Source organism: Schistocerca gregaria, unplaced genomic scaffold (genome assembly GCF_023897955.1).
Source record: "Schistocerca gregaria isolate iqSchGreg1 unplaced genomic scaffold, iqSchGreg1.2 ptg000001l___fragment_3, whole genome shotgun sequence".
In the NCBI taxonomy this organism is placed as follows: Eukaryota; Metazoa; Arthropoda; class Insecta; order Orthoptera; family Acrididae; genus Schistocerca; species Schistocerca gregaria.
The window spans coordinates 7,636,288-7,662,140 of NW_026061699.1; the positions used below are offsets into that span (position 1 = coordinate 7,636,288).

A 25,853-nucleotide genomic window follows, 5' to 3' on the forward strand; every position below is an offset into this window, starting at 1 on the left:
ATCCGGGGGAAGGGTGAGAGTCTCACATTTGATCTTGAAAAGCATTCTAGAACTCACGAAGGACCCAAAAGCCGCAAGTATACGGCGAGCTAACATCACCGGTATAGGTAATATCTGGGTGTAGTGCGGAATGTGTGACGCTAAATGTGTGTTGACATACTGAGACCGTTGGACGATATCCAGGTGTCGTAGGTGGTTGTTGGCAATTGCAGTCCGAACATTTCGTAAAAGCCGTCGAAAGTTGTGAGCAGCAGTCCGTCGTATATCGTCTGTAAAATCAATGCCTAGACATTTCAAACTATCACTGAGCTGTAAGGGGGTGACACTGTTCTCAGACAATCCGACCCCGATGTTCATCGCCACCGATTTTGCGACGTTGATACGACTACCAGTGGCCATGCCATATTTCGCTATCCAAGTTAGTGCGCTAGCGGTGTCGTCACCGTTGCGGATGACAATCAGCAGGTAGTCAGTGTACGCTTTACATCGGAAAGTGTGGCCTCGTAACGTCATACCCGTTAGTCGTTGGCGCAGGCCGCAGAGGAGAGGTTCCATGGCCACAGCGTAAAGTAAAGTGGACAGAGGGCAGCCTTGGCGTATCGATCGAGAAATTGTGAGGGGCTGCGAAGGTCGGCCGTTGACGATCACCTTGGACGTCGCGCCACGGAGTAGTCGCATGACGACAGTGACGAATGGCTGTGGGTACCGCATATGTTGGAGGACCGCTTCCAAATTGTTGTGGTCCACTCGGTCGAAAGCTTGACTAAAATCGATGGCCGCCAGTGCACCCTTCAGACGACATGCCCTCGCCAGTGAGATCAAGTCACGATATTCGCTGAGTGCTGTTTCAATATTATTGTCGCCTCCCAATGACGTCTGATCGGGTGAGATAACATTGCGTAGGGTCTGGCGTATCCGCGCCGCCAACAGTCGAGAAAAGATCTTAAAGTCGCAGTTCAATAGCGTCAACGGGCGGTAGTCCTGCAGTCGTCAGCCACCAGACGGTTTGTGAATAGGAATAATCATCCCTTCCACAAGGGCCGCAGGGAGCGGCACGTCCGGGGATAGTAGTTCGCGACAGATGTCCGTCCATCGGGAGGCTAATAAATATTGAAAAGTCCGGTAAAATTCCAAGGGGAGGCCATCAGGACCCGGAGACTTGTTGACAGCTCCTTTTCTAATGGCGTTGATCACTTCTTCTTCTGTAATTTCCTCCATCAAGGCCGCTTTTATTACCGGGGTGACGGTGCCGTAAATCGTCTGAGAGACGTCCTCCAGTGCTGTCGGATCACGGGTCTGAGCGGAATAGAGCTGGGCATAATGATTGTAGAACGCTGTGTTTATGTCTTGTTGCGTGGTGAGGCGATGACCGTCCTCCGTATCGATGAAGCGTATCAGCGCTCGTTGGCGTCGTTTACGTTCACGAAGGACGTGGAACATTGACGGGCGTTCGCTAGGTATCCGATCCTGCGTCCTCGAGCGGATGACTACCCCCTCTAGGTGGCGTCGCATATGAGCGAGGATCTGAGCCTTGGCACGGTGGACCGCCGTTTGTCGTTCCGGAGACGGCGCCATAGCATCGCAGGTGCGCAAGACCCGGAAGTAAAAGTCGAGTGTATGTCTTCGCCAAGTAGCATGGTCGCGACCGTAGATTATCAACGTTCGCCTCAGTGCCGGTTTGGCGCAGTCCAACCTCCAGCGGATCGTTGTGGGATACGCACGGAGGCGATTTTCACACGAATGCCACGTATCCTCAACGGCTTGGCGGCAATCCGGGTACGACAGGTGAGCGATTTTTAATTTCCACGGGCTGCGGCTTCTCCACATTTGTCGCCGCCGCAGGGTGACGGCACGAATGTAAACTGAGTGGTCCGAGAATGCTGCAGGCCACAGTTCCACATCCTGTGTTCCAGCGGCGAGAGAGCGTAAGACATAAATCCTGTCGATACGACTGGAAGAGAGACTCGTGAAGTGCGTGAATCCCGGTCGGTGGCCGTGAAGATGTTCCCAAGTGTCCACCATCTGCAGGTCTCGAATTAGCGTCTCGAGTTCCGGGCACGGATTATGACGTGGTAGTTGGTCTCTGGGCGCCAGTACGCAATTGTAGTCACCTCCAAACAACAGACGGTCGTGGGGGCCTTGGAAGAGCGGGGCGACGTCTTCCGCAAAGAATCGTGAACGTTCGCGACGTTTGTCCGTCCCGGAAGGTGCGTAGATATTGATAAGGCGGACACCCAGTACTGTGAGTGCCATTCCTCTTGCCCCAGGCAGAAACATCATATCGTCCGCCACTATCCCTTCCCGAAGAAGTACAGCGACACCGCTGCATGTTGGGGAAGCTGGAGAGACGCAAGCATCGTAACCGTACATGCCTGGAAAGTCGTTGACGTACACTTCCTGGAGGAGGGCTATGTCGATGGAAGCAGAGTTCAACATATCCTGAAGCAAGGATAACTTAGCGCGCGTCCGTATAGTGTTGATGTTTATAGTTGCAATGTGATAAGTTTGAGGTCTATCCACAGCATCCGTGTTGGCCATCAGTACCCCTGTAAGGCTGTCTCGTCACTCTAACTGATGGCGGGAAAGGGTCAGCACTGGTGGGATAAATTTCCCCCCGTGTCGTCCGACACGATGGGCAAGGAGTGTGCCTCACAGTCGTCTGCCCAGTCGCCATGAAATACCATCGGCTGTTGGTGGCTGTTAGTGGCTGCTGCGGCACTCGGCGCTGACTCCATCGGCTCTTCTAGCTGGGAATCGGCAGCGGCTGCCTGCTTGTTATCCTGCTGTTCTGTGGGGTCGGAGGGGCTGAAGCCGTCACCACGGCGATCTGTTGAGTTTGAAGTTACAGCGGCCTCTGTACCGCCGGTACCGTCGTCGGAATTTCCACTGTCCATGTCAGACGATCGCTGCAAACACTCCTCCGATGGAGCACGCCGCCGTCTCTTGTGTTTTCGCGGGGAACGCTGTTTACGGTCGTGTGCTTCAGTATCTGAATGTGGGTGGATTTCTTCAGCTGCTCCGGTGTCTGGAAGAAAAGCCGCTGTCGGCACAACCCGTGGGTCAATGTCCATCCTGGCATCCACGCCTTCTTGCAAGGTCGGTCGGCGATTATCTTCAGGTGGGGGTGCCGTTGTAGAGACCGGATCCTGTACTGTAGAAGCCATTATGTTCTCGCCGTCGGGGGCGGCTATCGGACTAATGTCGTCAGTATCGGTAAAGGTTGCTGCCCGTGTAACTTCGGCGTAATTGAGAGGAAGGGTCGTCACCGTAGAAGGAGTCATAGATTCACCTGTCGGGATTTGAGTAAGCCGTCGTCGGGGACAATCCGAACGGACGTGCCCTACTTGGCCACAACCAGAGCAAGTGCGTGGCTGACCGCCATACATAATGATCGCCCTACATCCGCCGATGACAAGATAGGACGGAACATGTTTGGTCAATTCAATTTTAATCTGTCGTACCACGTTCTTAACGGGGTACGTTGTAAAGGTGGTCCATTCTTCTGCCATATGGCTGATCACTCCGCCGTAGGGCTGGAAAGCCGCGCCGACTACGTCCGGTGGTACTTCAAAAGGGAGTTCGAAGACGCGTATCGTACGTAGGCCAAGCCCCGCGTGATCGATAAAGACCGCCCCAATATGGCCATCAGAATGTTTGAATTTAAGACCGTTCGCATGTGCGCTCACGATTCTGTTGCACACCTCGTCATTTACTAGCTTGACGTAGACAACACTGCTCGTGATAGAGAGATGGATACCAATTATGTCTCGCGGGAAAATTTTAACGTCGTCACGTAAGAAACGTTCCACTTCAAAAGCTCGCGGTCGTGCATGATCGGGTTGAAAACTGATCTTGATGGTGGTTTGTCTGTATGAATGTGCCATGGTGCGTCGGTAGTGATGGACTCCAAACAGGCGACAACGCAGTAGTAAACAACTACGAGCACTCGCGACCACGCGGACGGGACGTAAACAAGACGTCCTCGCCGCAGCGCTGCGGAAAGCAGACTGACCATTAGGCCACACGGTCACTGACTTATATACGACTCATCTCGAAACGCTCACACCCCAGAGGAATTGTGTTTTCGTTCTACACAGACGCTGCCCCTTGCTGTTTCCCACCCTTTCGTCACATTCAACCTCTTACGAGACCGACCAAATATAGACTGGGAAACAAAACCACACACTTTGTGCATTCGCAATCGAAGACAGGGCGTCTCTCGCCGCATTTGCTACGATGGCCATTTGCTACTTCTGCAGAAGCGGCGGCGACGACGGCCGCGAGAGGCTCTGAGATATGTGAAAAATACATCTATAAGATATAATTCAGACTGCCTCGTCCCACCTTATGCTGTACCACTTTGGCAAATGCTTTATCTGCGCTATTCCCCTTAATCACATCTGAAAGTAATTCTTATATAACGCCTGTCGCTAATTGTTCGTCATCCCAGATACTGTTTGCTATACGGTCACGACGCGCAACTGATTTCGAAAATTCGTCGGCCTCCTGTGAGGATCGAACTCACGACCCCTGGTTTACTAGACCAGTACTCTGGCACTGAGCTAAAGAGGCGCGGCCTAGCTGTTCTTTTGCGTACTTCGTTCTTACGGTCGTCTGGATCATCAGTCTTCAGCTGACAACACTTCATATCACCGACTAATATTTGCAGCTTTGGCGACCCATTACTGCTTAGCTACACATCTGACACGTAACCGATGTGCTCTCCAAACAACAACACTTGCATTTCAGAACATGTCTTTCACACATGTCTACAAAATCACCTTCACCTTCAAATACAGTTTCCTTGCCACTGACAGAGACGTAGGCAAAGTTTAAAGTTGCTATTTCCATTACATAACGTTAATCAGAAAAACGGTAATTTACATCTGCAGCGGAACAAAATTCCGTTCCGCCCAGCGTGGGGCTCGAACCCACGACCCTGAGATTAAGAGTATCATGCTCAAGCGACTGAGCTAGCCGGGCTGCCTTTTAAATTTTTTTTAATTTTTTAATTGTTTATTTTTTTTATGCATCTCAGCGCTAGGCAGTCGGCGGCAAGGCGGGCAGGCGTCGCATCCTGAGGCCTGGCCACGATGTCACTGCCATACCCCCCACTCATTCGCATGGTTTTGTGATTTTATGTTATGGCTATTTGTGTATTATTCACTTTTGTATTAATTTTAAAGTGGCATCATGTGCGCCAGTGTTTTTATACATATAAACAGAATGTTAAAATAAATCCATGTCTGGTCTTAGGATTACGCAGCACACTATGAAATCCAGCACAGCAGATACTCTAAGTTGGTCTTCGCGTACAAATAATTTTCCCAGTTTCCATGTCGTTTATTGGTATGGTGAATTCTGTTGCCAGATGGTTGATTGTGGATTCCTGCTTCTCAAAACCTTGAGCATGCTATGCGTTTGAAGATGCGCGCTGGTAACGTGGGGGCACCATAGAGCAGGGACATGCCAAACAACCATTTCCCGTATTATAAGTCCTCTTGATAGGAATAATAGAAGCTGCAGAAAACTTCTGGTTCTTACTAAATCTTTGTGCAGCTTTGATGAAAGATAATGCGAAATGAAAGTAAACAAATGAGGATCCTCTTCAGGGTGTCGCACTGCGGAACCAAAAGTAAAGTGCTTTCATTGCAAAACGAAAAGTAACACCAAAATACAATTAAATGTTCGAGGCCGAGTGCACGATGTACTCTGTACCGTCTATTGATCCATGATGCAAATCACCCACATCTGACGGTGCGGAGCAGACCAATCCATGGAAACAATAACAATAATAACAAAGTAGTGAAAAAAAAGAAAAACTCCGCCCAATGGATTTAGAAACTTAAATTCTTCCATCACTTAAAGCAATAGTGAGAAAATATTGGAACTGGTCTTTATACTGTCGCAATTTCTTAATCGCATAGTACTCTTCGATGAGGTACATCTGATAATCGTGTAGCGTTGCCGTTGTATGGACGAGCATGTAATAGACGAACTGGCCCATGAGCCAGACATAACTATTATTCTTAGATTGAGGATAAAGCTGCCAGTCCGGTCGGAGCGCGTCTTGAAGTTGAATGGAAGTATCCGACGTCCTATTAATGACAGCGAGTTTCTTTCGTGTCCACTGCCATATCTGTGTTTGATCCCTGCAGTGGAAGAGATGCGGCAGGGTTTCCACTAGGTTACACTTGGCACAAAACGGGGTGGGCCGCAGCTTGATTTTGTGCAATTTCTCTCCAGTGGGAATCACCTTATTGACAGCGTCATACCAAACAGATCGAACTCTGGAACGAAGGAACGGATAACTAATGTTCTTCCATATATTTCTATAGTTTATGCCTAAATGTTTCTTCTAAATTGGGTTATTCAGCTGCCGTTTAGTAAGAGCACGATAGATCTCCGCCGTGTGGAACGGATGCGGGTTATCCTGAACATAGCTGAGCTCCACATAATATCGCCAGACATAGCTGAGCTCGGGATGAATGTGTCCCACATACGTTGGCGCAGACAACTCCTTTGGACGTAAGGTCTTGAAAAGCTGTTCCGTAAGGCTATTTTGGTTACTGTGTAGTATGCGGGAAGTACGAGTTAAAAAAGTAGCCACACATTGGGATTCAAGGTCTTTGACGCCTAAGCCACCTCGGGAACGAAGTAACGAGGTAGCTTTAAAGGAAACTTTAAAGATGTTCCCTCTCCAGACATACCAGCAAGCAAGTGCTAAAAATTTTTTCGCAATGGCTGTTGGGATTGGTGAAACAGCGGCAGTATGATAGAGCTTACTGAAAACGTAACTATTATTAAACTGTGCCCTCTGCATCCGGTCTAAAGACCGCATGTTATGTTCTTTGATCACCGCACGTAAGATGGTAAGCTTGCGTTCCCAATTCGCGTTGAGCATTGCCTGGGGATGTGGTGATATAACCAGGCCTAAATGCCACAGATGTTCGGTCTTCTCCAACCAAGAAATATCGATGGAGTTCGGATTACGACCCAACGGCATGATTTTGGACTTTCGCTCATTAAGTCTGGCACCACAAGCGACAGAGTACTGATGGACAATCCGACGAACTGACCCCAGCTCTTCGGTGGTAGTAATAATCACACTGATATCGGCGGCATAGGCGTGGCAGACCGTTTTGTTGTTTAACGTTTGCAACCCATGTAAAGTTATGTAAAACTTTTTAAGAAGTGGCTCTATAGCAATCGAGAATAAAGTCATGGAAAGGGGGCACCCTTGTCGTACTGCTTGTCGTATAGGCACAGGGGCGGTTAACTGGCCGTTAACCTTCACGCGTGAAGACGTTCCGCAGATACATTTCTTAATAAGCTGTCGAAAACGCTGACTGAATCCCATTTTACTCATTGTGCGCAATAAAAATCCGTGATTAATTCTGTCAAACGCCTTATCGAAGTCGAGAAACAGTAACGCCAAATCAGTGTTGGTAATCCAAGTTAAATAAGCCAGGTCACGATATTCACACAGGGCATTTAACATAGATCGACCACTGACTGCACTCGTCTGATAAGGGCCAAGTACTTTGCCAAGAAGCACTTTAAGCCTGTTGCTTATAATCCTAGTCAAGATCTTGAAATCGGAGTTAAGCAACGTAATGGGCCGAAAATCATTTAACATAGTCGGATTTGATGTTTTAGGAACCAGGACAACCATTCCTTGCGTGAACTGCGGGGGGAAGGCAGCATGCGAGAGCAATTCATTGTACATTTGGGTCAATTCGTCGCCGATCACATCCCAATACCGTGAATAAAATTCGACCGGTAAGCCGTCTAAGCCGGCAGCTTTGTTCTTGGCAGCGCACGCAATAATGGACTTAACTTCAGAGTAGGTGACATTGGCCAAGAGATCAGCGTTATCATCCTGATCCACTGTGGAGGCGATGTCGGTTAAAAATCATCCCCCGCCGATAGATCGGTATCTGACTCGGAATAATGTTCTCGAAAATAATTGAAGACATACGCCTTGATAGCACCCTGCTCATTGTACAGATGCCCCCCAGCATCCGTAAGATGAGCAATAAGTTTTTGTTTACCACGTTTCTTTTCCCGTATGATATGGAATAACGATGTGGACTCGTGGGAAACGTCATCAGAAGAGCGCGATCGTACCCGATTACCAACAAGTGCTTCACGAACTAAAGCTGTAAGTTTTGCTTTGATACGCTTGATGCGGATCAGGTTGTCGGACAATGCGGAGGGATCGCTGTACAGCTGGCGTAAACCGAGGAAATAAAATTCTACAGACTGTTTCCTCCAATAAGCCCTGGTCCTGGCAAACTGGCAAAGACATTTCTGAATCCGCGGCTTAACAAAATCCGTCCACCAAAGAATGCGCTCCCTATACCGAGCTTGCCTCTGGAGGCACTGCTGCCACGTGGCAACGAGGCAACGCCTTAAGTCCGCTTCTTCTAGCAGAGAGACATTCAGCTGCCACGTGCCGCGTCCCAAAAATGTCTTCTGTCGCAAATGCCGTAACGTTATGTGGTATGCGGAGTGGTCACTAAAACTGAGCGGCCATAGTTCACAATCACGAATGGTATTTAAAAGATCTTGAGAAACATAAAACCTATCCAGACGGCTGGAAGAAGCAGCGCTCACATAGGTATATCCCATCGTGTGTGGTCGAAGGTGACACCAACTATCTTTTAAATGCAGTCCATCTGTTAACATTAGTAGCTCGGGACAAAAATTAAAATTCGGACGTTGATCTGCTTTTCGCAAAACGCAGTTAAAATCCCCACCCAGGATGATCTTCAGACGAATGTTTGTTAATAATGGCACAACTTCAGCCCTAAAAAAATCACTTCTGTCCCGTCTGCCAGCGGACCCTGTCGGGGCGCACACGTTCAGGAGAAGCAAATCCTCTAATTGGACGGCAATGCCGTGTCCCGTTTCTAAGATCGCTGTAGGTTGGTAAGCGATGCCAGCTTTGAATAAAATCGCAGTTCCCGTCTCAGTGCCTAGATTTAATATGGCATCATACCTAGGTATTTCTCTAACCTTGGGTGACACAACTTCTTGGAAGAAAACTATATCGATATCTGCTGCATGTAGAGAGTCTGTCAAACATTTAAGTTTGACATCGGATGCGATCCGATTTAAATTAACTGTGGCAAGTGTGTAATCTTGCATGGTGGGGATAGGAAGGGTCCGTTTTATTCACTGTCGTCGGCCCAAGACTTTTCGGATGGCGTATGCTGATGGCCACTATCCATCAGCTCAGGACTCGGACGGTCGACATGCATGTCCATATCGGCCTCCCCCACGTGGCGGGCGACGGAACCCATTTCATCTGTGCTGCCGCGGTCACTGCCGTCTTTTCGGATCTGCTTTATGGTGCGCTGCAGTTTCTTTTCCAGTGCGTATCTCCTCCTCACTCTGCTTCCGTGCCGCCCGCTTCCCCGTTCTTTGGGGAGGTGCGTCGGCGTCAGAAACGGTTTTGGTATCCGTCAAGAGGCTGTGCGTAGAGCCTTCCTCAGATTGGTCACTGCCGGGAGGGAGGGGTGTGTGGGGCGCAACGTCAGGGGTGCAAGAAATGCGCGACCTGTCGCCACCATCCGACAACTGTTTCAGCTCAGCGTACATGGTTGGAGTAATGACGGGAGTCGGTCCTGCATGGTCGGCACGACGGCCGACAGTCGTGGAAACCTGCAGGTGTGCAGCGTGGCTGTCGGCATCGGTGACATCACTACGAACGGGACATTGGGGGGTTGTCGCAGAGTTGTTGACAACAACTGCGCCGGCGTCTGGGGTCACCGCAGCCGGTTGGTGGAGCGTCGGGTGTGTCACAGGCGACTCCATCAGAGTCTGGGCGTAAGACAACCGATTGTCATCTTGCCCATCGAGAGGCGTAAGACGATGTTGCATTCTTCGTCGACCCGCCCGGACACGGGGACAAGCAGATTTTAAATGGTCGGTAGAACCACAAATTACGCAAGTTCTCGGTTGTCCTTCGTACATCACCACCGCTCGAAAACCCTGCACCAAAATGTTGGACGGGATGTGCTTCGTCAAATCAATTTTCGCATTCCTAAAGCCATTATCTACATTGAAATGTCTGTAACCCCTCCACTGCTCGGCATGAATTTGCAGGACATTACTGTAGGGAGACAAAGCTTGCCGAATTCTATCGAAGCTAACTTAGAAAGGCAGATTAAATATCCGGCCGTTTCGAAGCCCTAGGCCAGCATGACTAACAGACACTGCATATTTCGCCTTTAGAATTCACAAAATCCGCTGTGCCCTCCGTGAGGGTCATAATACGAACGCAAGGATCGTCACTAACAAATTTTACATACACAGCGTTCGCAAGAAAATCATATGAAAAGCCAAGAACTTCTTCATCTCGCAGTCCTAAACGATCGTAAAACCAGTCAACGAGTTCATGAACCTGAGGTCAAGCATATCCATACGGAAATCCAAATCGTAGCGTGTAACGTCTCAACACATCTTCCATCACTTCCTTGAAGTACTACTTACAGTACCAACAGCTGCGGGCGACGCCAAGCTGCTGTTTCCCACCCATTCGTTACATTCAACCTCTTACGAGACTGACCAAATATAGACTGGGAACAAGACCACACATTTTGTGCATTCGGAATCGAAGGCGGGGCGTCCCTCGCCGCATTTGCTACGATGGTCATTTGATACTTCTGTAGAAGCAGCGGCGCCGCCGCCGCCGCCGACGACGACGACCGCGAGAGGCTCTGAGATATGTGAGAAATACATCTATAAAATATAATTCAGACTGCCTCGTCCCACATTATGCTGTACCGCTTTGGCAAATGCTGGGAAAGCGGTCTGCGTGGCGTCACCTGGGGGAGGTGTGTTGCCTTCCGAAACTGGGTTAAAACCGCCAGGAGACCCTCTGATTCCTGGAAATCCTCAGACACGTCTGAAGTGCTCTTGGCTCAGAGGAACCTGAGTGGGGCGGGGACCGCAATGTCCTATCCCGTGGCCTTGACGTGGCCCTGGCGCTCAGTAGCTCCGTCGAAAGGAGTGAAGCTAACACGGGAAGGGCCGTCCATGCATGACGTTAAAAGGCTAGCCCTTAACTGGGTGCAATCCTCACGGTCTGCACTGGCCCACCGTGAACTAGCAAAAGCGGTGGGTGAGACGTGGTCGGTCATGATCCCCCGGTACGTGTTGAGACCCCCATGGGGAACGTAACTCGGGCTTGAGTGCCGCACCGTCTCGATGATGTCGAACTTCACAATATAAGACCCAGTCATGTCTATCTCTGGGCTGTGGATTCGTGAGGGTTGTCGTGTGTCAAGGAAGGACGTTAAACTCCCGTCATGGTAGGACGTAAAACGCCCCCAACCCAGGCGAAAGCAAAGGGTGCATGGCGCAGGGGTAGCTGCGTTACGGGAGACACTCCACCTGTCTCCCTTGAGTTGAGCCCGGTGGTCGGGCGAGGGTATGAGGGTGAGCCTCACGGCTTTCCTGGGGCCCTGCAGTCCGGCTGCCGACGTTCCTCACGTCCTGGACGACGTTAAATGTCTCCCAACCCAAGGCGAAAGCAAGGGGTGCATGGCGCAGGGGAAGCTGCGCAAGAGGGACACAACATCTGTCCCTGGGGAGGGGAGGGTCGAGTGGGGCTGCTCGGGGGTGGGTGATGGCGCCTTGGCGACTCCCCACCACTGGGTAGCTTCTGCTCCCCTCCCCTCCCCTATTTTTACGCAGGGCACAGACCATCAGGTGCCCCGCATGCTGGCGACCTCTTTTGTCGGCGTGGGACCTCGGCGCGATTCGGCAAGGGTGCTTCGCCGCGCCTCTGGGTAACCGAGGCGTGGTCTGCCAAACCCAGATGGTGGTGACATCGTCTGGGCCAGGTTAGCTGGGTCCAGACCGCCGAAAGACTGGGTGACCGGCCCGCCACCTGAGTAGGAGCGGGTCCTTGGACGAAAGGTGGAAGCTCGGGCGAGTAGGCGGCGAAGGGCGAGAAGTGCATCCGCTTCTCCGGAGTGCGGGGTGCACTTGCCGGTGATCGCTGGGTGAAATCGTCGATGAGGAGGCCGCTGAAGAGGACCAGTGCGCTGGAAACGGTGCGCTGAACCTGACAGCTCAGGAACGCTCTTGACCTAGGGGCGAGGTTGGTGAGCGAGCTGCAGTTTTAGTCCCCCCCCATGCCAGAGGAACCGGTCCGGGGAAAGAGACGGGTTCCCAACCCCCTTTTTTCGCTTGTCAAATAATGATGATGGCTACAAACGAGACAAGCGAATTGAGTGCGCCTGCGAGGCTTTCGACGCTAGCTGATCCCTCGCCACAGGAAGGCCTGGGTCAGGCAATGGTAGAATGCAGCATGGAAAGGCATCTCAGATTAAGCCAGTTCCTGGACCATAACGTAAAGAACGGTAAAATTAGTCAAACGGCGGTACAGGCACTGAAAAACGAGTTGGCGGCATGGGCAATAGCCAACGCCAAACTCGAAGGACGAATAGAGGAGCTTGAAAGAGAGAATGAAAGGCTCCGGAAACAGCCTGCTAGGACATGGGCCGGGGTCGCGGCGCAAGCTGCACCCAAGGCCCCCACAACTAGGGAAACTATCGTCAAGGTGTCCAAGCGGCCGGAAACAGCGGTCTTTTTGAGACCAATGCCTGGCCAGAACATAAAGAAGGTCCAAGAAGTTTTCGCGACTTCAGTCAACCCAGTTAAGGACAAAATCAAAATTAATAGGATTAAGGCTACAAAGAATGTAGTGATTGTCGATGTTGCCACTGAGGAGGACAAAAACAAGCTTTTGGCGAATCAACAGCTATGTAAGGCAGTCAGATGTGAACCCCCCCGTAAGAAGAACCCCTTGGTCATTCTTTATGATGTGCCAAAGTCCATAACGGACGAGGACCTGTGTAAGACGATCTATGAGCAAAACTTTGACTCAGAAGGCAACATGGAAACTTTCCTAAAAGACTTTAAACTTAGGTTTAAAACTGGGCCTAAAGATAAAGATACAGTCCACCACGTAGCAGAAGTTACAGGATCCCTATGGAGGAAATTGACAGCTATGGGCAGGGTATACATAGGTTTTCACTCTGTTAATGTCAAGGACTACCTTGTTGTCCCCCGGTGTCAGAACTGTGGGGATATTGATCACATACACAAATACTGTAGTAGGAAACCTGCTTGCTCCAGATGCGGAGAGGAGGAACATATGAGGAAGGAATGTAAGAAGTCCGTGGTGTGCATTCCATGCACACGGAGAGGAAAGAAAACCTGTGGTATGGCAGGAAGAAACTGCCCGACCTACAAACTGCTAGAGCAAAGACTCATATCCCGAATTGACTATGGCTGATGCTGGTAACATAAGAAAGACGAACATCAAAAGGAAGTCTCCCAGCAAAAGAAAAAGGGACGCTGGAAGGGCAGAAAGATTTAATAAATTTTTGAAGTCTCTAAAACAAATGCAAGAACGAAAAGCAACGATGATTGACTTCAGTACACAAACTGACTCTGATCCGAGACTCAAAGATATAAGAGAAATAATGCAAGAAATAAAAGAAATTGAGGTAATTGTAGATGACTTCTGGACTGCTAGTGAGTCTCCACCCTCAACATCTCCAGCTCCTCACTCAAAATTAAACCCTGAAGCTGAAACTTTCGTTTCAAAGCTTGAATTAAAAGGGACACAGGAAGTAAAAATGGTTGATCTTTGTATTCAAACAGAACCTGAAGAAGAAAATGAGGAGCATGACGAAAAAGCAGTTAACCCAGGCTCACAGCCTCAATCATTACCCGGAAGGAACAGCTCTGCTCCTGTCCCAGGGAGTCTTCCAACTTTTACCCTGCAAGACAGCACAGTCACAAGCACCACTACGAGTACAAGTATGGCACAGCTGCAAGACGATAAACCGGCTGTAGGAGCGGACCCAAGACGGGTCTATCCCAACCTGGAGTTCGCGATGCAGCTATCGCGTCTGGAGCAACCAGCGATCCTCACTACAGCGTTGAGGCACGTCGTACGCGTAGGTCATGAACATGGCAGAATGGTCACCTTCACGGCGATGGAGGCTGTAGATAGAATACAGCTGAAGTCAGTGAATCTTCCCACTGATTTCGGAGCCCTGCGTGACCTGCTGAAGAAAGTATTTGAGAGAAGAGGTGAAGAGTTCAAGCTGGACGAAATTTACGCACAGGCTGTCCTAGCTAATGGTAGAGTAGCATTCGACTTTAACAAATCATGGCCTGAATGTTACTTTCACACTTATTTTCCTTAATGACAACCCTAAATTCAATCACGGTAGGGCAGCTAAACACTCATAATAGTCGGCTGGTCATGCAGGAACTCCGAAAAGTAGTGGAGGAGAGGAGACTAGATGTAGTCTGTCTACAGGAGCCATACTACTGGGCCGGGCAAATATCATTCATGTCGAAAACATGGCAAACCATCTTTACAGGAGAGGAGCCAAGGGCGTTAATAGTAATAACTAATAAGGCCCTTAGAGCCACAAAAATAACGCAACTCTCTGATTGCCACTGTAACGTCATCGAGTTGCAGTCACCCGCCGGGATATTATATATTGTTAATATGTACTTTCAGTACGGGGGAAATTTCGAACATTTCATAGAACATCTCTCTAGGGTAATGATGGCGTTACGTGGGTGTAAGGTAATAGTCACAGCAGACATGAACGCGAAATCCCCCCTATGGCACAGCGGCACCAGGGACGAAAATGGTGAAAGGGCAGAGGAAGCAATAATGGCGTCACAGCTGGTGGTAGTAAATAAAGCAGGGAACCCCCCCACCTATGCGGGAGGAGGGGGACAAGGCACCAACATCGATGTGACGTTAGCAACGCCGAATGCTATAAACCTCATCCACAGCTGGAATGTGATAGAGCACGCTACCACAAGCGATCACAACTTGATTACTTTTTGCATAGGAGATGAAGAGTGCCGCTGGAACCTGGGGTGGGAGATTCAATACAACTTTCACAAGACAAATTGGGAATGCCTGGCTCAGGAGTGTGACGTTCCTCCGTTGCCTGAGGGTGGCCTGGATGTCGACAGGTACGCCGAAGAACTGGTAGGCTCCATCGTTAGGGCGGTAAAGGTCGCCGTGCCAACCAGGAGGAGGGCCGTGGCGGCCTCACCATCACCATGGACTGCCGAACTGGAAGGTATGCGTCGGTCTGTTAGACGGGCGAGGAGGTATTACCAGCGAAGTGCCGTCTGGCAAGAGAAGCAATACTGGCTGCAGCGTTACAGAGATGATAAAGAAAATTTTCAAAGGGAATTAAAGGAAGTAAGAACAAGGAGTTGGGAGAAGTATGTGCTAAATCAGCTCGATACCGATCCCTGGGGAATACCCTACAAACTCGTAAGGGAAAAGGTTAAATCCCCCGCGGTTCTCTCGACCATCCGAGATGGAGACCGAGTGACAGAGTCGTGGAAGGAAACTGCTGAAGTTCTCCTGCGCACTCTGCTACCGGACGATGATGAACATGATGATGATGACTCTCAAAGGCAAATCCGCAGGGAGGATTCTCTAGAATATACCAATAATACTAGAGTGTACCCTTTCTCTGAAGCAGAAGTCGCAGCACATATCAAATCATTAAAGAAGGGGAAGGCGCCAGGACCGGACGGCATTGTAGCAGAGGTGGTACAGTTCCTCGCCCCACAGCTGGTGGCTCCTCTAACGCGGCTCTTCAATGAGTGTCTCACAGCTGGGAAATTTCCGAGAGTATGGAAGACTGCAAATGTAGTAATCATACAAAAAGGAAAGGACAAGGACCCCATGGATCCCAAATCCTATAGACCTATATGCCTGTTAGACATCATGGGGAAGCTGCTGGAGAGGCTGCTGGCGGACAGACTGACCGCACATAGGATGCTGCGTGGAATGAGTGACTGGCAGTTCGGCTTTAGGCCGGGGCGATCAGCGTCTGACGCAATCGCCCTGGCGGCTGAGGTCTGTGGCTCATCCACGCACAAGTATGTCGTAGGCATCATGGTGGACATCAGTGGCGCCTTTGACAACCTCTGGTGGCCCTCGCTCTTCTCACGTTTGCGTGAGATGGAGTGTCCAGGGCCCCTGTATGGCTGTCTGAGGAGCTATTGCATGGACAGGGAGGTCTGGCTATCATCGCCTAGCGAGAGAGTAAGTAAGACCTGTACAAAGGGGTGCCCCCAGGGATCGGTCCTGGGGCCACTCTTTTGGGACGTAAACATAGAGCCCCTGTTAGTCAGGTTACAACAATGTAGAGATGTGCTAGACGTGATAGCCTACGCTGACGACCTCCTCCTGCTGGTAGGTGGCCGTAGTCGAGAAGACTTAGAGCCAAAAGTGGAAAGGTCAATGCAAATTCTCCAGGAATGGTGCCGAGAGGCAAAAATGAAAATTGCACCACACAAATCAACATATCTTCTACTAAAAGGCAGTCTGATAAGAAATCCAACTGTCAGGATTGCGGGAGCCCCAGTTCTCCGGCGACGCGAAGCTAGGTATCTTGGAGTAGTAATAGACGAAAAATGGAATTACGCGACGCACATAGAAATGATTGCACAGCGCGCGATAGAAATCCTTAATAACTTAATAAACATAGGACACAAAAGATTTCACTTACCCCCCCACCTTATAAAATTATATCATAATAGTATTCTGACTTCCTTAGTAGGGTATGCCAGCGGGGTCTGGGCACACAGGCTCACGAGGGTGGCGCCTGCCATGGCCGTGAGGAGGGTGCAGCGAAGTATGCTACTAAGGTCTGCTGGGGCATACAGAACTACTCCTGGGGGGGCGTTGCTAGTTATTATGGGATTATGTCCCCTTGATATAAAAATTAGGGAGCAGGCAGCGTGGTATTGGGTAACAAAGGGGAAAATTGAAAAGACTAGGGAAATCATGGGTGTGCAAGTAGGGGACAAATACGCAATCAAGAGAAGGGGGGAGGAACTATGGCAGAGTCAGTGGGAAGGGGAAGGAACAGGGAGACGAGTTTTTGAGTTACTTCCAGATGTTGCAGAAAGATTAAAAATGGGATACTTTCAGCCAAGTAGGGGTCTGCTGCACTTCCTGACAGGACATGGGCCATATCCGGCATACCTTTGCCGATTTGGTAAACAGGCGACACCAGCGTGTGACTGTGGCGCTCCGGAAGGAACTCCCGAACACGTCATCTACAACTGCACGTTGTATGATGGAGTGGCAAGTGAACTTAGAGCGCAACTTCCTAGCCAAGATACATATACCTTGCTGCGGCGTGCCGACACTTTCAGAGTCCTCAACAGTCTGGCAAATGAGATCTCGATGAAAGTCATGAGGGACTTTATTAGGGCAAGGAACTAATCAAGTACCAAACCGAACTTGACCGAGCTGCACCTGCACTACCGCCAGGCGCGGATCTGGCCAGCCATTTCATGGCTGGAATCCGCCGCGTCTTCGGACAAGGATGGCAGGTGCACTACCCGGAATTGGAATTATCGCACAACTATTTTTTGAGTAGAAAGTAGCTTAAGTAAGAACTAGAAATACTAACATACTAACAAGGTAGGGACTGCAGTGAAGTAAAAGTCGTAGCCAGCCCAGTGCCAGGGGCACGCCCACTGGGGTTAGCTCGGTGGGCAGGCTAAATAACAGTAGGTTTGTATGCATAACTTCTGGCACATACTGTAACACTGCAGATCACACTAGATAGTCATGTAAGGTAGTCTAACAAGTAGCTTATTAATCATGCCCGTAGTTAGTGCCATACAAGTAATACACTGCCAATTAGTAGTTTGTAATAAGGACCCACTAATTATTTGAGGTGGTGGGTTAATAGTATGGGAATAGTTTCTTGTATTTGACTTTTGTATCATACTTAGTTATATATTAAGATGTTGTATAATTAAATTAATGTTGTATTATTAATAAAGTTTTTTTTAAAAAAAAAATGCTTTATCTGCGCTATTCGCCTTAATCACATCTGAGAGTAATTCTTAATAAAACGCCTGTCGCTAATTGTTCGTCATCCCAGATACTGTTTGCTATACGGCCACGATGCACAACTGATTTCCAAAATTCGTCTGCCTCCTGTGAGGATCGAACTCACGACCCCTGGTTTACTAGACCAGCGCTCCGCCACTTTTATTTTTTTTATTTTTATTTTTTTACAGACTGTGTGTACTATATCCCTCTTGTTGTAAGCACTAGACAATCAGAACAGCTACAGGGCGGAGTAATTCACATCCTCAGCGGTAATTGCATTGTCACAAAGGCAGAGCAATTCCATAGGCGTCAGCTTCAAAAAGGTCGCATGCCGATACCCGGGTTCGAACTAGGGACCTTTAGATCTTCAGTCTAACGCTCTCCCAACTGAGCTTTTTTTTATCAACAACTAAAACACTCTTCTTTGCTTGTCTCTGATTGCTTCTGGAGAAGTATAGAAAAAAAATAGCTCCGTTGCTAACACAAGAATTGTCCTCATTTTCCGGCGTACTGGAGTCTGCGAGTGGCGGGGGTGGGAACCAGGACGCGTCACAGAAGCAGTGGGGCCTCTTCGCGGCACCACTGGTGTCCTGCGGCCCGGGCCCACCCACTTACACTCACATGTCTCACCCTATACCCATTCTATTAAATGTTAATTTAAGCATATTGCCGAAAATGTTGCCATGATTAGGATATCCGCAGGTTTTTGCGAATTCGATGTCCATAAACAGCTTGAATTCTAAGTGATCGTCACCACCAAGTTTATTAAAAACATAGCTGGAATAGGTGCCCAGCAACCACATAACTACATTATTTTTCGACGGCGGATAAAATCGCACGTCGGGTCGAGACAACATAGTTGAAGGTATGTTGGTGGTTGTGGTCCTCGTAATGATGGCTAGTTTTTCTCTCAGCCAACTCCAATTTCGTGCACGTTCTCCGCAGGTATAACTGTGCATAACGGTATCCACCAGTTGACGGCTATGGCACAGAGTTGTATCACTGAGTCCGATTTTATGTAGCCTCTCACTTGTACTAATCACTTCATTGATTGCTTTGTACCATGCAGTTCGAGCGGCTGAAGTAAGGATCCTGGAACTGACATTACGCCACACTATATCCCAGTTGATGCCACTGCACTTCGTAACAATTGGATTTGGTCCTTCATGTTGTCGCCAGTATGCCAATATTGCTGTAGCTGCTAAATGTCGAGAATTTAAGCTCTTGACTGATGTAGCTGCATGCAAGGAAATAGTCGCGGATGTATTTGAGCTTGTAACTGATGGTCTGAATGTTCAGCGGGGGGTCAAGGCTTTGCGGCCTGACAGCATAGAATAATTGCGCCGTAATGCCCGAAGGGCAGTTGGTAAGGATAGAGACCGTCCTTGTGACATAGAGAGCCGCTGCCTTTTTCTTGATGTCGACTAAGCCCATCCCTCCGTTCAGGGGGTGGAGTGTAGCAGTTTTGGCAGATACACGAAAAATTTCCACGCGCTAAATAAAATTTGTTATCGTCGACATAGTATTTCTAGCAATGACAGCAGGGAGCGGCAGGAGCTGCGCCATGTAGTAGGCTTTTGATAAGATACAGGCATTGATAAGTTGAATGCGATCAAATTGGTTGAGGCTGCGATGGTAATTATCAATTAGGGCTCCATTTATTTTACGTGCTACATCTCGCCAGTTTGCCGCTATCATCTGTAGAGAGGACGCCATCAACATGATCCCCAGAGCCTTGTGTTCTCTGACTTGTTTAGCATAATCAACACGCAAATGCTGGAGGCCACAGAGGTTCAGAAATTTGCTTTTGTGTTCATTTAACTGCGCTCCTGACACCAGACAGTATTTCCGAAGTTCAGCCTCTAATACGGTGACATCATCGACATCGCGAATCACTACGCCCACATTGTCGGCATAAGCTCCGATTACACTTTTTACCCCAGAAATTGTAATCCCAGTGAGTTTCGTCTGCAACTGTTGTAACAGAGGTTCAAGGAAAAGTACAAAAGCAACATAGACAGAGGGATCCCTTGTGGAACCCCTCGGTTGATTGGTATTGGTCGCGTCAGTCGTGAGTTGACAGAAAGTTTTGCAGTGATTCCCATGGCCGCGTTTTTAATCATGTCAATCGTGTTCCGAGAGTAGCCCAATCTTTGCATAGTCTCGAGAAGGTAAGCATGATTTACGAGATAAAAAGCTTTAAAAAATCAAGAAAGATCAGCCCACATTTCATGTTACTAGCGTTCGTTAACGCAATGACGTCGCGGTAAAAAGCAGCCGTTTGCAGAATTGTTCTCCTGAAGGCGCATGTCTGCTGTTGGCCAATGATTTTAGCAGTGAGTGGCGTGAGTCTCATGTTAATTGCGCGAGCCACGATCTTATAATCCGAGTTTAACTACGATATTGGCCGGAAATTGGTGATAGTTTTAGTACCTCTGTTTTTAGGGAGAAGCACAATTTTACATTCCTTAAAGAAGGGTGGGACAGACGTTCCTTGCAAGACTTCGTTCACGACGTGAGTGATTTTGTCCCCGATGATGTGCCAATATTGCTTGTAAAATTCAATTGGTAAGCCATCAGGGTCCGGCGATTTCCCAATCGGCGAACTGCAGACAACCCCCACAACATCTTTATTACTGAAGGCCAACGAGATAGAGTCATTGTCTTCCCTAGTTACGGTAGATGAAATGGCACTAAACAGTCCATCATAGCAGTCATCGTGTAGAGTCACTGATGCGTAGGTTTTGACAAAATAGTTGTGCAGTGCTGTGACAATCTCTCGTTATGTGTCAACCGTTGTTCCATCCTCGAGTTTCAGGGCGTCAATAAAAGTCCGCCTCCTGTTCCTTGTATGTTTGAGGAGGTGGTACAGAGCCGCTGCTTCATCATCTCTGACCGACGTCACTTTAGATTTTATCTTAAGGCCGTCCAGTTTCATCCTCTTCAGATTGATTAATTTTGCCTTTATTTTCCGAATGTCGTCAATTCTGGTGGCCGTCGCGTCTGCACGATCGTACAGGTCCCGTAAGATTGTGTAATAAAATTCCATCGTCTTTTTGATTTCCGCCGCCCTTTCAATTCCGAATGACATGATAACTTTTCGCAGTTTCGGCTTTGCCTGCAGAGTCCACCACTCTATAGTGCTGCGAAACTTGTGAGTAGCGCGCAAGCACTGCTCCCAAGCACGACGCACCCCCTCCTCCAGCAAAACATCCGATAACAAAGACACATTCAGGTTCCATTGATCTTTATACCATCGCGTGGGTTGGGGAAGTAATTTCAAGCACGCGATGACACCACTGTGATAGGAGAAACTGGAGGGGATCGTCTCTACTTTTAATAAATCATTCTCGATAACATCGGAAACATAAATCCGGTCGATTCTGCTGCAGGAATATGCGACGATGTGAGTGAAGCGTACCAATGTCGGGTACCTAATTTCCCACGCATCTTTAAGTTTGAGGTCGGTCACGAGGCGCTTTAATTCAGACGAATAATTAAAAGTTGGGGACTGATATTTCCTGGATAAGACACAATTAAAATCACCACCAATGATAATGTGTCGGGGATTTTTCCGAAAGAAAAAAAGTAGCTCGTTCCGCTCTATAGGTATTGCCAGAAGGTGCGTACAAGTTGATGATGGTGACGCCGAAAACAGTGATCCCGATCCTTCTACCCGATTCCAATTTGTCGATCTGAGTAACTGGAATCCCTTCTCTAATTAAGACTGCGGTGCCCACGGTCGTTTCCAGGGAAAAATTTGCAATGCCGACAAACCCAGGAAGAGTAAATTGTGGCATCGACACCTCCTGCAAAAGTGGTATATCAGTACCGGGCTCATATAGATATTGTTTTAATGCATGCAGTTTCACTTCTGATCAAATTTTATTAATATTGAGGGTCGTGATCGTATAGGCCTGTGACATAATAACAGGACGTCTGAGAGAAGGAGGGATCAACTGCCGTTAATTGCCCACATCTCCATGCCATTCCATGTGAGTAGCGGCCGCGCAATTCCTGTCTGGAGCGTCACTGAGTTGATCTCTTGCATCTTTGTTTTTACTCTTTTTCCGGACAGCATTAACATTTGGTGGTACTTGGATCCTGTGACGGACACTCTGCAGCACCGCTGCAGTCGGAGGTGTGGGAGGGTCTTGGGTGATGTCAATCGTCTCTCCCGACACATCTTGCGCCGGGAGCGCATGCGCCGAAACCGCTGGCGAGCGATCAGCTGAGCCACCACTTTCACTATCAGCTTGTTTGGCAACACTCGCTGCCCGAAGTTGTTTGTTGTCACTGACAGTCCCAGGCTGCTGTGTTTGTATACCGTCGCGGAGTTGATGACATTCATGTTGTTCTGAGGCTAGGGTCGGAGCAGTTGCCACGTGTTGTGTACCGTCCGCTCCCGGAGACATTGTTTGTATACCATAACGGCGAGCCGCGATGTGAGTACTTCCAGTAGATACGTGAGCCACATCTACTTGTTGACTTTCCTGAGTGTGCTGTTGCGGAAGTTCTGAGACATGAGCCTGTGGTAACTGAACGGCGTCGACGGAAGTATCGACGCTTGAAATTGCGGTAGAAGAATCGTCCACAATCGCTGCACCGGTTATACCTTTAGTACCCGAAGCGATCCCCCGTACGACCGATTCCGCGGTCTCGTGCGCACTGAAGGTTTTATCATCAGAGTCACGGCTGTCACAAGTTCAACGCCTCTTATTAGTCGTGGCATCGACCTTCGCGGGTGGCTTAGCACCATTGTCTCTCCTTACCAGAGCTGGAAACTCTTCAGGGCGAAATTCTTTTAGCTCTTCCGAAGGTACGGCAGAACTAGGGACCTCACCCTCTACGATAGGGTTATCCGAAACTACATCAGCCAACGTAAGACTTTTACGCTTCTGTAGCGAATTTTTTAGCACAAACATTCGCCTGGGACAGTCATGACGCAGGTGACCACTCTCATTACATATATGGCATGTGGGAGTTTGGCCACTGTAAGTAACATGAGCCCTATAGTCACAAACGGTTACATGCGAGGGTATATTCTGCTTTATATGCATTTCTACTGATCGGACGCCACTGTAACATTGTAACCTGTGCTGGTTTGACCACCGTTCGTTACGAATCTGCTTGATATCCCCGAATTTGGACAGAACTTCCTTCAGATAACAATCTTCTACTTCAAGGGGTAGGTTAAAGATACGCACATTGGTATACTCCACATCGGCATTGGAAATGAGCACAGTACTTACAGACTCGTCCCGGTGTCGAAAAACAGCTCTCCCTCCGTGTTTCGTCAGAATCTCTTCCAGTAATACAGGATTCAGCAATTTTACAAATAAGCAATATTCCTCGGTATCATAATACGCCGTGTGCACTTGATCAGAGGTAATTCCAATGACATCCACAACCCAATCTGGTATTTCCAAGGCACTAGGCTGCACAGAACGGGTAGACTTGTCAAATTCAAATCAGAGTGTACACTTTCTCGGAAATAACCTGGACATTGCAAAACGATAACTAGCAAAGGAACCGCTAGAAGAACACAAGAATGAAAATCAAACTCAAGAACAATATACACTAAATAAAAACACTTCACGATAAAGAGAAAACTTAAGTTGTTATCACGACTTGTAAACACGTGGCGGAGTGGAGCACTTTACACGTCCGATCAGCACGGTGTCACAGGCGCGACTTCCACTGAGCTAAAGAGGCACGGCCTAGCGGTTCTTTTGAGTACTTCGTCCTTACGGTCGTCTCGATCATCAGTCTTCAGCTGACAACACTTCATATCACCGACTTATATTTGCAGCTTTGGCGAACCATTACTGCTTGGCTACACATCTGACACGTAACCGATGTACTCTCTAACCAACACCACTTGCATTTCAGAAAATGTCTTTCTCACATGTCTACAAAATCGCCTTCACCTTCAAATACAGTTTCCTTGCGACTGACGGAGACCTAGGCAAAGTTTAAAGTTGCTATTTCCATTACATAACGTTCATCAGAAAAACGGTTATTATCATCTGCAGCGGAACAAAATTCCGGTTCGCCCAGTGTGGGGCTCGAACCCACGATCCTGAAATTAAGAGTCTCATGCTCTAGCGACTGAGCTAGCCGGGCTGCCTCGGTAAATATGTGCCGGGCAGCACGTCACACAGTACTCGTTTGGGTTGGGTGGTCCCATGCAGAATCTCTCCATGTTGCCTAATGTTTTCTTAACGTCACACTCGTCACGTACTTCACTTTTATTTCATAATCATTTCTGAGAGGTAAAGGAATTGAATGAAAACCTGCAGAGTTAGTGGCGTCAAAATTAACACACATACTTGATGTGGCTCATAAGCCGAACGAGTTACTTTCCGACGTTGTCTTAGATGTGCAAGTGCCAGTCAAAACTCGCGGCGACGGAACTCTGCCGACCATTTCGTTAGTTAACACCGGTCTTGTTGTGTGTGTTTCAAGCTCAAGAGCATCTCCAAGCAGGAAATGGTCAACAGAAACATTCAGACGGTTTTTGTACAGCACAATTGCTACACTAAAACGGTATGTTTCTTTTTCAGAACTGGAAAAAAACGACCGTGACAGGATTTGAACCTGCAATCTTTGGATCCGAAGACCGCCGCCTTATCCATTTTTTTTATTATTATTATTTTTCTTCTGCTTACGAAATGAAGCTTGAAAATCTTGCCAATCGAATCCTTCAGTGTGGTTGTAACTTGGGAGTCGGTCAACATGATATATTATTCGCCTTATAGATGGTCCGCCTTTTTGCAGTGAATATCTGCTGAACTTTCAGTAACATGAAATTCAATCAGTTGACCTGTTAGTTTCTTTATTTTACGTCACAGTTTTGAGTAGGTAGTTGGCGAAGTGATCCTTGTAGTTTTGTGTTTTCATTAGCAGATGGTGCTGAGTTGTAAGATAGACCCAGAAGTCTTCTTTACTCTTTTCTTCTTTTGTAAATAAGTAGTGTACTGTAGCGGATTTTAACCAGTTTAGTGCGTTCCTTCTCGTCCGTGGGTACGGAGTATCATCCGGCGTTAGAAAGGCAGCAGGCGTTATATATCTGGGAGATGTTCTGCTGATGAGCGCCAACTTGTTCGTGATATATGCCCATATATCTTTTACTTTGTCGCACACAAATCTGTGTTCATCAGTATCTATTAAATTACACGTGATGCATAAAGGTGATTCTGCGAGGTGTATGTTATGTAGTTTGGAGTTAGTGGCCAATTTTCTGTTAACTGCGAAATACCAAGTGGCTTGCATTGCTGACGGCTAGTGTGGACAATGGATGTTCAACCAGATTACCTTCCAGTCGTAAAAATTGTATTTGTCTTCGACGTTATTTGGCTTCTTATCTTTCATGAGTTCCTGGTACACGCGTTTCACTGCCGTCATTGCTTGTACGGGGATCCTTGTCTGTGCATAACTGTATCATTTAAAACGGTTTTTATTGGAGTAAAGTCCGTTTGGAATATGTTGCACCGTGATGGGTGGACTGAGGTTTGCCGGAGCTATCTCAGTAAGCAGGTGAGCAGCGAGACTATCTGCTGAGTGTTTCCATTGGTGGAAAGTTTTTGATATGTATAAAGCTTGCGCCTTCTTTCCAACATCGACAAGCTTTAAGCCACCATTTTTTGTGGCCAGCGTTAAGGTGTCAAACTGAACTTTAAAAATGTGACGATGGCTGACAAACTGTCCTAATGCTGACATAATTCGTTTTGCAGTGTGTGCAGACATTGGTAAAATTTGAGCGATATAATTGAGTTTTGAGGTGAGATATACATTTGCGACCGTGACTTTCTGAATTTCATTTAGTTTTCGTACACTGTGTTACCGTATGCCGGCACGAATAGTCTGTAGAAGCTTTCTATAGTTGGTTGCAATTGTGTGCCGGATATTACGCTGAAAA

At 48.2% G+C, this 25,853-nt stretch overlaps 3 non-coding genes across 3 annotated transcripts; all 3 read right to left on the reverse strand.

Annotated features, from left to right (window-relative positions):
• Positions 1 to 4,500: 4,500 nt before the first annotated feature.
• Trnat-agu (transfer RNA threonine (anticodon AGU)) lies at positions 4,501 to 4,572 on the reverse strand. The gene has a single exon. It is a non-coding gene; the product is annotated as a tRNA-Thr (tRNA).
• A 338-nt stretch (positions 4,573 to 4,910) lies between these two features.
• On the reverse strand, positions 4,911 to 4,983 carry Trnak-cuu (transfer RNA lysine (anticodon CUU)). Its single transcript has one exon. It is a non-coding gene; the product is annotated as a tRNA-Lys (tRNA).
• A 19,002-nt stretch (positions 4,984 to 23,985) lies between these two features.
• Positions 23,986 to 24,058, reverse strand: Trnak-cuu (transfer RNA lysine (anticodon CUU)). The gene has a single exon. It is a non-coding gene; the product is annotated as a tRNA-Lys (tRNA).
• Positions 24,059 to 25,853: the final 1,795 nt, after the last annotated feature.